The 12,309-nt window shown below is 47.4% G+C and overlaps 2 protein-coding genes across 2 annotated transcripts in view; one reads left to right on the top strand and one right to left on the bottom strand.

Moving 5' to 3' along the window:
* The window catches only part of LOC306864209 (coronin-7-like), a 157,526-nt gene that overhangs the window by 59,171 nt on the left and 86,046 nt on the right, over nt 1–12,309 (bottom strand). The window lies entirely within an intron of this gene.
* The window catches only part of LOC306864227 (vasorin-like), a 36,853-nt gene that overhangs the window by 20,662 nt on the left and 3,882 nt on the right, over nt 1–12,309 (top strand). The gene's annotated exons all lie outside the window — the stretch shown is intronic.

Raw genomic sequence — 12,309 nt, 5'->3', positions numbered from 1 at the left:
CGGATTTTAATTTTTGGGTGAACTACTCCTTTAACTCTCATCACAATGCAGAAAAAGTACAGTGTTTTATTCAGACAGCACCATCTTTTATGTTTACCGCAGACACGTTCTTATCCAGGTCACAGCTGTAAATCCTGAACCAAAGGAAAGCATTCTTCAACTAATGAAAGCCACGGTTCACAAAAACATTGACAAGAGAGCAGTAGAGCACAGGCGTTTGTATGGACGTCTCTTCTGGTGAAAACAAAACCGTCCTAGTCATCATCAATCGCTCAGCGATACCTTCAGCTTTGATGTGTGCTGTTTTGTTGTGGTCGCATGAATATATCAGAGTGAGTGTTTAACCCAGTGAACTTGAACTGAAGCCTTCTTTGTCCTATTCAAAACACAATACTCTCTACTCGACTGAATTACTACACAGTCCACAACAAAGGGAAAAACACACAACATCAGGTTTGGCAGGTATAGTCACATTACATAACACTGAAACTCTTCCCGTCAATAGTAGCTGTTAAAGGGGCATGTGCAAACTGACATGTTTCTGTATGACGATGATCATTTCCCTCCTGCTGCCATGAATCAGTGTTTTATGGCTGCATGCTGTCAGGTTGAGGGATGTAGTGGTGCATTGTGGGTAATGGGGTCCAGCTGTGGACAGGTGAGGCGGCTAACAGGAAGTCTTTGTTTCATCTCACAGAGACAGGGATGTGGGTGTTTAGGATTAAAGAATCAACCCTCAAGTATGTTACTCTAGCAAGAGCTCAGTGGCTGTAAACTATAAAAATATCTTTATAGTAGCTGATGTGCATGTGACAATGAAATGAGATGCTGTCAGAGAACAAATATATTTATCCTCAGTCGTTTTTTTTTAAACTACATATATAATGTAAATTGTGTAATTACTTCTCATTTTTTCATTGTCGTTAACTTTTTGCAGTTAATAAGAATTTAATATTTTATAGAATATTTAAACATTTATAGCTGATAAATTAACTAATTTTATACTAATAATTTATATGAAATTATACTTGTAAAATGTGAAAAGGTATACAATGTATAAAATGGATAACATTTCTAAAATATAAAATAGAATTTCTGAAAATATTTAAAATTACACACACATACACATGAAAACAACACATTTAAATTATATAAACAACTCAGACACAAAAATATAAAATGTATAAAAATTATACAATTTCTCTCTCTCTCTCTCTATATATATATATATATATACAAAAAAATTATTTAAATTTTTTTATTTAATTTAAATTGTTAAAACAGATTATATATATATATATATATATATATATAAAAAATCTGTTTTAACAATTTAAATTAAATACAAAAATTTAAATAATTTTTTTTTGTCAATATCAAGTTTTTTTATACTTTTATTTTATAATATCAAATATATATTATTAATAACTGCAAAAAGTTACTGATGAACTACATTTTGTTTCCTACAGCCAATATTTACTCCTAGTTTTTGCCAAGCGAGAGAGCATGAAATGCAAGACTTTTCCTTTCCCGGCAACTTTTCTTTAGATTTATTTTCTGGTTAAAGCCTTGAGCACTAACGTCCTTATCACCAGCTTTTATTAACACATTTTCAATGGCAATTACATTTCTTTGAATGAACCAGCCAGTCGAACGACACCTGATGGCCAAAAGGGGGAACTTAAAAAAGATGTTGAGAGTCATTACTAGGGATGTGCAAATTTTCAATTAAAACTATCATGGTCTCCACAAAAAAACAAGAGGCCTAAGAAATATGCTTCGTAATGGGAAAATGCCTAACAAAATAATAACATTTTAAATAAATTACAATTTACATACAGTGGGTACGGAAAGTATTCAGACCCCCTTAAATTTTTCACTCTTTGTTATATTGCAGCCATTTGCTAAAATCATTTAAGTTCATTTTTTTTCCTCGTTAATGTACACACAGCACCCCATATTGACAGAAAAACACAGAATTGTTGACATTTTTGCAGATTTATTAAAAAAGAAAAACTGAAATATCACATGGTCCTAAGTATTCAGACCCTTTGCTGTGACACTCATATATTTAACTCAGGTGCTGTCCATTTCTTCGGATCATCCTTGAGATGGTTCTACACCTTCATTTGAGTCCAGTTGTGTTTGATTATACTGACTGGACTTGATTAGGAAAGCCACACACCTGTCTATATAAGACCTTACAGCTCACAGTGCATGTCAGAGCAAATGAGAATCATGAGGTCAAAGGAACTGCCTGAAGAGCTCAGAGACAGAATTGTGGCAAGGCACAGATCTGGCCAAGGTTACAAAAAAATGTCTACTGCATTTAAGGTTCCTAAGAGCACAGTGGCCTCCATAATCCTTAAATGGAAGACATTTGGGACGACCAGAACCCTTCCTAGAGCTGGCCGTCCGGCCAAACTGAGCTATCGGGGGAGAAGAGCCTTGGTGAGAGAGGTAAAGAAGAACCGAAAGATCACTGTGGCTGACCTCCAGAGATGCAGTCGGGACATGGGAGAAAGTTGTAGAAAGTCAACCATCACTGCAGCCCTCTACCAGTCGGGGCTTTATGGCAGAATGGCCCGACAGAAGCCTCTCCTCAGTGCAAGACACATGAAAGCCCGCATGGAGTTTGCTAAAAAACACCTGAAGATTCTCTGGTCTGATGAGACCAAGATAGAACTTTTTGGCCTTAATTCTAAGCGGTATGTGTGGAGAAAACCAGGCACTGCTCATCACCTGTCCAATACAGTCCCAACAGTGAAGCATGGTGGTGGCAGCATCATGCTGTGGGGGTGTTTTTCAGCTGCAGGGACAGGACGACTGGTTGCAATCGAGGGAAAAATGAATGCGGCCTGTCCACCAACGTTTACCATCCAACCTGACAGAACTGGAGAGGATCTGCAAGGAGGAATGGCAGAGGATCCCCAAATCCAGGTGTGAAAAACTTGTTGCATCTTTCCCAAAAAGACTCATGGCTGTATTAGATCAAAAGGGTGCTTCTACTAAATACTGAGCAAAGGGTCTGAATACTTAGGACCATGTGATATTTCAGTTTTTCTTTTTTAATAAATCTGCAAAAATGTCAACAATTCTGTGTTTTTCTGTCAATATGGGGTGCTGTGTGTACATTAATGAGGAAAAAAAAATGAACTTAAATGATTTTAGCAAATGGCTGCAATATAACAAAGAGTGAAAAATTTAAGGGGGTCTTAATACTTTCCGTACCCACTGTATGAATATCATAAACCCTAAAATTAGCAATAGCAATTCTAAAAACATTTCTGCTCCTCTGATATCGCACAAATTCAATTGAGGACATTCCCACGGTACTCTGAGAGCCAAACACCATGGGACAGGGGTGACCTCTGACCCACTCATGATTAACTGCCCATGAAGCACTGCGCTCCACCTGTTATCGGGTTATCTGGAAGGTCTGCGTGTTTTTTCCCCATCACTGCCTTCAGTAAAACAACTAATCAGCTCTCACGGACTGTGAAGCGCCATGCATCGCTGAATAGAGAGCTGTGAGTGAAGGAAACGGTGCATGTGTTACTCTTTCACCCACCCCCTGTTGTAAGATTTTGTCGATTTCAACAAGACAGATCACAGCTAGAGATTATTACAACAACAGGTATATGGTGCCAAAACACGCCAGAGAATCAATATCAGTTAACGTACATTACAAAACACCATCTTTCTGCCCTTCTGAACCTTATGTGACCTTCCTTCCAAGTACTGACATTTCAGACACATTTTTTCGCTTTTGTGCCGAGAAAAAGTTTCATTAAACAGGAAAAAAGGCAGACAGACCAAAGCAGCACACACGTAATAAGCCGAGGATTAGTTTCAGAAAAGTATAAGTGTGCTTGGCTGCAGGCCTGAGCTTTTTTTCCTGCTTTATTTGCACTGAGCATCAACTACAGCCAGTGTCGAAAGACAGACGCTTGCATCATAGCCAGCAAGCTAATGGGACGCAGCAGCAGGAATGTCTAAACCTGCTCCACTGCTTTTTAAACAGAGAGGAGAAAAAAGACAAAAGACAAGCAAATCATCTCTCTCTCAGGATGACTGTCCCTGGCTGAACATACGAAACCATGTGCTGCTGACAGAGGTGATGTAAGGATTACAGTTTCCTCAACAAATGCAAACTGGTATCGTGAGGTTTGGGGGAGTCACAGTTAAAACAAAGAAAAATATATATAGTACCATAATATCACTGTAAAATTAAATAAAAAAATAAATAAAAAATAAATAAATGATTAACAAAATCATTATATATATTTTTTATTATTGAGATACTATTATAGTGTTTATAATTTATTTGAATATTTTATATATTTTTTTTTTTTCAGTTTCAATAATTGTGTTGTGTGTTCTTGGTCTTTTTATTTGTGATTTTGTTTGTTTGTTTGCTTTTTAATGTCCATATATATATATATATATATATATATATATATATATATATATATATATATATATATATATATATATATATATATATATATATATATAATTATTTTAGTTGAATTTCAAGTTAGTTTTTTTAGTAGATCAAGTTAAACTAAATGATAAAAAAAAAAAAAAAAATGTTGCCTTGGCACCAAGCTGACACAATTTGAGGTTTTTATTTAACATTTTTTATGGTTTTAATTGCTATAATGACCCTGAAACTATTTAAAATATTTGTTTATTTAAATATTAGGAAATAAAGGTGAAATAATGTAATATTATAAATATTATAAAAAATATTAAAAACTATTAAAAATGTCAAAAGCATATAAAATTCCTCAAACTTTAAATAAAAATGAAAACTAAAAAATAAAAGCTAATTCAAAATTAAATGATTCAAATTCATTAATAAATGCTATAATAGTATCTGAATGATACTAAAAATAACACTACACTTTAGAAACTTGCACTGACCTCACAAGAAGACTAGCAAATTTCTGTCAGCCAACACAGAATAAAATACGCCTAAAAAAGCTAACTTGATTCTGAGACATTTCCTATTGTAAATAACAGCAGAACAACACAGGGATCAGCAGCAGGGCAACGAGAGTGATGCTTCAATAACGCAGCAGGAGGGAACATAATGATCCTACTATCTCTCTGTACTATCCAATAAAACCAAGTGAGGGAATTTCACCTCAGAATGAACTTCTAATATAAAACCCCCCACACTGTCCCGGAGAGAAACAGGAGGAGGAAAATCATGAGGGAGAACGAAACATCTCCACCCCGCTTTTCAAGGCCAGATACAGCAACGACTGATCTCTCAGCAGATGATAAACCGTTTCCCCAGCTCACTTCAGTCTCCTGGTTTCATAGCTCTTTATCTTTCTTGTTCTGGCTCTCCTCCCTGACTCTCACGTTCCTCCTTAAAGGTGTCTGAGCTCATCTGGTGTTCAAGGTCAAACCTTTGTAAAATTTGAGTCACACTTGACTGTTACTGGCACACACCAGTGCATCTCTAGATCTTAATATGAAACGTCTCGGTTACGTATGTAACCCTCGTTCCCTGAAGAAGGGAACGGAGACGTCACGTCGGTGACCGACGAATTGGGATCTCGCTTAGAGAGACCAATCCCCTACGAGAGTATCTAAACAAGCCAATGGATATTGGCATGCGATTATTGCATCCAGCTGCCGCTAATCACAGCGTGAGTATAATTAGGCAGCGGGTGCAGCGCATATTCAGGTTTTCGCTGAGGAGCCGAGCCGGTGACCCGGCCGCTCAGCGGTGGTACAGCAGCCGTGGCGACGGGACGTGACGTCTCCGTTCCCTTCTTCAGGGAACGAGGGTTACATACGTAACCGAGACGTTCCCTATCAGTCGGTCACTCCGAGTCACGTCGGTGACCGACGAATTGGGATCCCTACCAAAAGGCCACGGGTACTGCCCCTTCCAGTGTCCTGTGGAAGCCTCCTGAGCCCCTATTTTTTGGCGCAGGTCAGGGCTACCGCAGAAGACCAGCTACTGCTGCCATGGCACTACCCACTCAGTAAGACTGGATAACACTGGGAAAACGTACCCGTTCTAGTTGGAACCGGACGCTACGGAAGCTCGCCCTTCCCGTAGGAGGTTCGGAGCAATTACGCATATGATCAACCTTAGGCGCATATGGAGAATTAGAGGAAATTGTACCTCATGGAGATTGGCAGAAGACCTGCCGGGGAAACACGGGCTCTCAGGCTATACCGTGGACTATACACATATGGGGTCCAAAAGGCCTTTCATATGGAACCCAGCCCTCTACCGGTTCTCATGGATTCAGCGAGTGAGGGCCTGGCGTCAGATGCTCCGCCACATCTGACTGCCGAGGGGACGGAGGAACTCGACAGGGTCTACAGTACGGACTCTCTGGAGCAGTTTTAGCAAGCCGACCCGAAAACGGAACCTCTCAGTGCTTCTACCCGTTTGAGGTGAGAACACAGGAGGAAACCGGTTCCACACGAAGGCTATAGAACCTAGCGAACGTGTTAGGGGTCGCCCAGCCCGCAGCTCTACAAATATCTGCCAGCGAGGCGCCACGAGCCAACGCCCAGGAGGATGCAACAGCTCTAGTAGAGTGAGCTCTCAACCTGAACGGGCAGGGCACACCCTGTACCTGATAAGCCAGGGTGATGGCGTCCACTATCCAGTGGGCCATCCTCTGCTTGGAGACGGCCTTCCCCTTCTGCCGGCCTCCGTGACAGACAAAGAGCTGGTCTGAGGTCCTGAAGCTTTGTGTCCTGTCAACGTAGCATCTTAGCGCTCGGATGGGACAAAGCAAAGCAAGGGCTGGGTCTGCCTCCTCCGAGGGCAGCGCCTGCAGGCTCACCACCTGGTCCCTGAAGGGAGTAGTGGGAACCTTGGGCACGTAGCCAGGCCGGGGCCTCAGGATTACCTGGGAGTCAGCCGGCCCGAACTCTAGGCACGAATCGTCGACCGAAAATGCGTGCAGGTCCCCTACCCTCTTGATGGAGGCCAATGCAAGCAGGAGCAGAGTCTTCATTGAAAGAAACTGCAGCTCAACTGACTGCAAAGGCTCAAATGGGGCCTGCTGTAGTGCTTTGAGCACCAGAGACAGGTCCCAAGAGGGTATAGAGGGGGGCCGTGGAGGATTTAACCTTCTCGCCCCCCTAAGGAACCTGATGACCAAGTCATGCTTACCCACCGACTTCCCTTCCACGGGGTCATGGTTGGCAGCAATCGCAGCCACATAGACTTTAAGGGTGGAGGGAGACAGCCTTCGCTCCAACCCCTGCTGCAAAAAGGAAAGCACGACTCTGATCGGGCAGTTTCGGGGGTCTTCTCGGTGAGAAGAACACCACTCGACGAACAGGTTCCATTTCAAGGCGTAGGCCTGTCTCGTGGACGGCGCTCTAGCCGAAGTGATGGTGTCAACTACCCCTTGGGGTAGGTCACCTAGAACTTCCGCGTCCCGTCCAGGGACCAGACATGTAGCTTCCAGAGGTCTGGACGCGGGTGCCATAAGGTGCCCCGTCTCTGAGTCAGTAGATCCTTCCTCAGAGGAATCTGCCAAGGAGGGGCTGTCACGAGGAGCATTAGTTCTGAGAACCAAGTCCGAGTGGGCCAGTACGGCGCCACGAGCAGGACCTGCTCCTCGTCCTCCCTGATCTTGCATATTGTTTGTGCGAGAAGGCTCACTGGGGGAAATGCATACTTGCGAAGGCCCCGCGGCCAGCTGTGTGCCAGTGCATCCGTGCCGAGTGTTCCCTCGGTCAGGGAGTAAAACATCTGGCAATGAGAGGTTTCTAGAGAAGCAAACAGGTCTACCTGAGCGGGTCCGAAACGTCTCCAAATCAGCTGGACCGTCTGGGGATGGAGTCTCCACTCTCCGGGGAGCGCAGCTCGTGACAGCTCGTCGGCTGCCCGGTTGAGCAAGCCCGGAATATGAATGGCACGAAGCGACCTCAGATGCTTCTGACTCCAGAGGAGGAGGTGGCGGGCGAGTTGCGACATGCGACGGGAGCGCAGACCACCTTGTCGGTTGATGTACGCAACGGTCGCAGTGTTGTCCGTGCGGACCAGTACGTGTTTGCCTCGTAAGCGCCTTCTGAGACGGATCAAGGCCAGACGTACCGCTAGCAACTCTAGGCAATTGATGTGCCAGTGCAGTTGGGGGCCCGTCCAAACCCCCGACACTGCAAGCCCGTCGAACGTGGCACCCCAGCCGGTGGTGGAGGCATCCGTGAAAACCACAGCATGCCTGGAGACCTGTTCCAGGGGCACTCCTGCCCGCAGAAACGAAAGGTCTGACCACGGGGTGAGGGTTTGGCGACAGGCCGGTGTGACTTGGACCCGGTGAGTGCCGCGTTGCCACGCCCACCTCGGGACTCGGCCATGGAGCCAGTGTTGAAGCGGCCTCATATGAAGCAGCCCCAGCGGCGTGACTGCCGCTGCAGCTGCCATATGCCCCAGGAGCCTCTGAAATTGTTTCAGTGGGGCCGCTGTCCTGCTCTTGAACGCATTCAAGCAGTTCAACACCGACTGAGCACGTTCCTGCGTGAGGCGTGCTGTCTGACTGACCGAATCCAACTCCATACCGAGAAAAGAGATCCTCTGCGTCGGGGAGAGTTTGCTCTTTTCCCAGTTGACCCGAAGGCCCAACTGGCTGAGGTGTGAGAGCACCAAATCCCTGTGTTCGCACAACTGGTCCTGAGACTGAGCCAGTATGAGCCAGTCGTCCAGGTAGTTGAGAATACGAACGCCCTGTTCTCTCATGGGAACTAGGGCTGCCTCCGCAACTTTCGTGAAGACACGGGGCGACAGGGACAGCCCGAAGGGCAGGACCTTGTACTGATATGCCCGTCCTTCGAACGCAAACCGCAGGAATGGCCTGTGGCGCGGAAGGATCGACACATGGAAGTACGCGTCCTTCAGGTCGATCGCTGCAAACCAATCTCGGGGACGGACGCACCCGAAGATGCGTTTCTGCGTGAGCATCTTGAACGGAAGCTTGTGAAGAGCCCGGTTCAAGAGACGCAGATCCAAGATCGGTCTCAACCCACCGCCTTTCTTGGGTACAATGAAGTAGGGGCTGTAAAACCCCGACCTCATATCGGCTGGAGGGACCGGCTCTATCGCATCCTTCGCCAGTAGGACTGCGATCTCCGCGCGCAAGACAGGAGCATCTAACGCTTTCACTGACGTGAAGTGGACGCCCCTGAACTTGGGAGGACGCCGGGCGAACTGAATCGCATAGCCGAGTCTGATGGTCTGGCGGAGCCAACGAGACAGACTGGGAAGCCCTAACCAGGCCCCCAGAAACCGTACAAGTGGCACCAGCGGGACCACTGACGTACCCGCGGCGGGGCAGCGAGGAGAAACGCAGGGACCGTGCTCGGGCGTCTCTTTGCCGGTCCGAAGCAGGGTCAGCGTGTGTGGAACACCAACCTGCGTTTTGGCAGAGGGTGCGTGGGTAGTACGGTTGACCGCACTCCCGAACCGCCCACAGCTGCTCACTGGCGAGAGAGGCGGGATAGTGTGGATCAAGACTGACTCGTCCACAACTTCCCGTCCCCTCGGGGGACCCAGAGATAGAGGAAACTGCTCTTTTGTCGAGTTTTTGGGTGCCACTGACCGAGAGGTCAGTGGCGGGGAAAAAAGAAACAAAAGATTCTCCGCCCGGCCCTCCTCCGGGGGAGGGAGTGGTGCGTTCACCATCTCCCGAAGAGCATCCCCCCCCATCTCCGGGTCGCCCGTCTCAGGGCCGCTTGCTCTTACGCTTACCACCAGGTTTGGCGGGGGCCTGGACGGGCGGGGCGGCTGCCCTGCGGCCGGCTCCACGGCGCTGCTTTGCTGGAGGCTGCTGCGTTTGCAGCGCGGGAGCGGGGGCGGCGGCAGGCGGCCGCCCTCGGCGACGAGCAGGCTGAGGCGCTGCCACCGGCGGCCGGGTGGAGGCAGCAGCTGCACGCCGGGGCAGGATGTGCCTGATGGCCTCAGTCTGTCTCTGTGCAGCGGAGAACTGCTGGGCAAAGTTCTCCACTGTGTCGCCGAAAAGGCCGGCCTGGGACAGAGGGGCGTTCAAGAACTGTCTCTTTTCTGCCTCCCTCATGTCCGCCAGACACAGCCAGAGATGGCGCTCCTGGACCACCATAGTGGACATCGCACGGCCCAGAGACCGCGCCGTAACCTTCGTCGCCCGTAGCGCGAGGTCCGTGGCGGTACGAAGTTCTCTGAGAACTTCTGGGTCGTGACCACCCTCGTGCAGGTCTCTCAGTGCCTTAGCCTGATGGACCTGCAACAACGCCATAGCGTGTAAGGCGGAAGCAGCTTCGCCACAAGCCGTATACGCACTGCCGGTCAGGGCCGACGAGTGCCTACAGGCCTGGGAGGGGAGCAACGGAACCCCACGCCAAGTGGTAGCAGTAGTTGGACACAGTTGCATCGCAACTGACCGCTCCACCGGCGGGATGCCCGCATACCCCCGCGCTACCCCACCATCAAGGGTGGTGAGGGAGGACGAACCACCAGACCGGTTTCGGGCAGTAAAAGGTGCCTTCCATGATCTAGTGAGCTCATCATGCACCTCCGGGAAGAAAGGCACCGGGGTGGGGCCCTGAGAACCAGCGCGAGCCACCCCGAGAAACCAATCGTCCAACCTAGAGGGTTCGGGACGCGGTGGAGGATTCCACTCGAGCCCGACCCTTTCGGCGGCCCGGGCAAGCATAGCCACCATCTCTGGATCCGAATCCGGAACCGCTGACCACCCAGAGGGTGGCAACGGTGCCGAATCATCATCTCCAGAGAGGGCAGACTCACCCTCCGATGCAGCGATTGACATCTGGTCACTGAGGGGAGCACCAAAGGATACAGCTGGTACTCCATGAGAGGGTCCAGCATGCTCCCTTGGCAGCTCCACAGGCTGCGAAGTGCCGGTGGCAGGAAGGACCCCCCCCTGAGGGGAATTCCTCACTGTCACCGTAAGACCAGTCCGGCCACTGTCAGAGGTAGTGGTCCCTCGGCTGCCGCCAGGGGGAGCCCTAGATCTAGGCAGGGGCACGGGCACTCCGCCCCTTTGCAGGAAACGGAGCCTGGTCCGCAACTCCGCGATGTTCATACTCCCGCAGTGAGAGCATGACTCATCCACGAAAGCTGCCTCAGCGTGATCAAAGCCCAGACACGAGAGGCAACGATCGTGACCATCACCCGGCGCCAGGTAACGACCGCATCCAGAAACGCACGGGTGGAAAGGCATCTTGAAAAAGACGCGTCTTTAAAAAGACGTTCCACCCGTGAATGCTCTTTCAGAGAAAAGCACTCTTTTAGTGTGCTGAAGCGCACAGGGGAGATGGCCGCTTGCAGCACGATCAGAGGGTAGTGCAATCCGATGTGTGCAACCCACTCGACAAAGGGAGACCACCACCGCTGACGCGCCGTCACACCAACACACTGACTTGCAGACACTTTGAAGATTTGGTCAGGAGCAGAACGAAGAACGCTCGGCTCCGAAGCGAAAAGCTGAATATGCGCTGCACCCGCTGCCTAATTATACTCACGCTGTGATTAGCGGCAGCTGGATGCAATAATCGCATGCCAATATCCATTGGCTTGTTTAGATACTCTCGTAGGGGATTGGTCTCTCTAAGCGAGATCCCAATTCGTCGGTCACCGACGTGACTCGGAGTGACCGACTGATAGGGAACTGATGAATATGAAATGACCGAATGTTTGTAGAAAGACACAAAGTGTACAAATCACTCCCAAAAAGCCTCTCTAAGGCCACAATGTTCAACAATGATTCAGTATGTGTGCTGAAAACAAAGATGGAACTAAATGTCCAACAAACAGCTGTAATTAGAGATGCACTAATTTTCAAATATTATTCAATTTTGTTTAAAGTGAATTAAGAACTACAATCAATTGTAGCGTTGGTCCGAAAAAATGTCAAAGTCCAAGTTCATTCACAATTGCAGTTCAAGTCCAAGTCCCGAGTCCAAGTAACCCAACTCGAATCAATTGTTTTAAATGTTAATTTAAGCATCATAAATTATGAAAAATGGAGTTATCATTTCAAAATCTGCTAAAGGTTACATCAAATAATATTATTAAATTATAAAATGCTATTTTTTGATAAAGAAAAATAAAGTCAACATCACCTTTAAGTCCAGTATGAGGCTCCAGCAGGACAGTACGTCACTACCACAACCAATTGTTTGAGTACAACCATGTCAAAAGACCTCGCCTTTGATTACCCTTTGAAAGCACTTGGTCTAAAGCAAGCCTTTTGCTTGGCCACATAAAAAGGCTGAGCTCATAGAGTCAAGAAGAGCAGAGAAACAAACACCATGGCATGT

Source organism: Barbus barbus, assembly GCF_936440315.1.
Source record: "Barbus barbus genome assembly, chromosome: 4".
Classification (NCBI taxonomy): domain Eukaryota; kingdom Metazoa; phylum Chordata; class Actinopteri; order Cypriniformes; family Cyprinidae; genus Barbus; species Barbus barbus.
The sequence above is the reverse complement of the archived record's forward strand: the minus strand, read 5'-3'. Positions and strand labels throughout refer to the sequence as shown.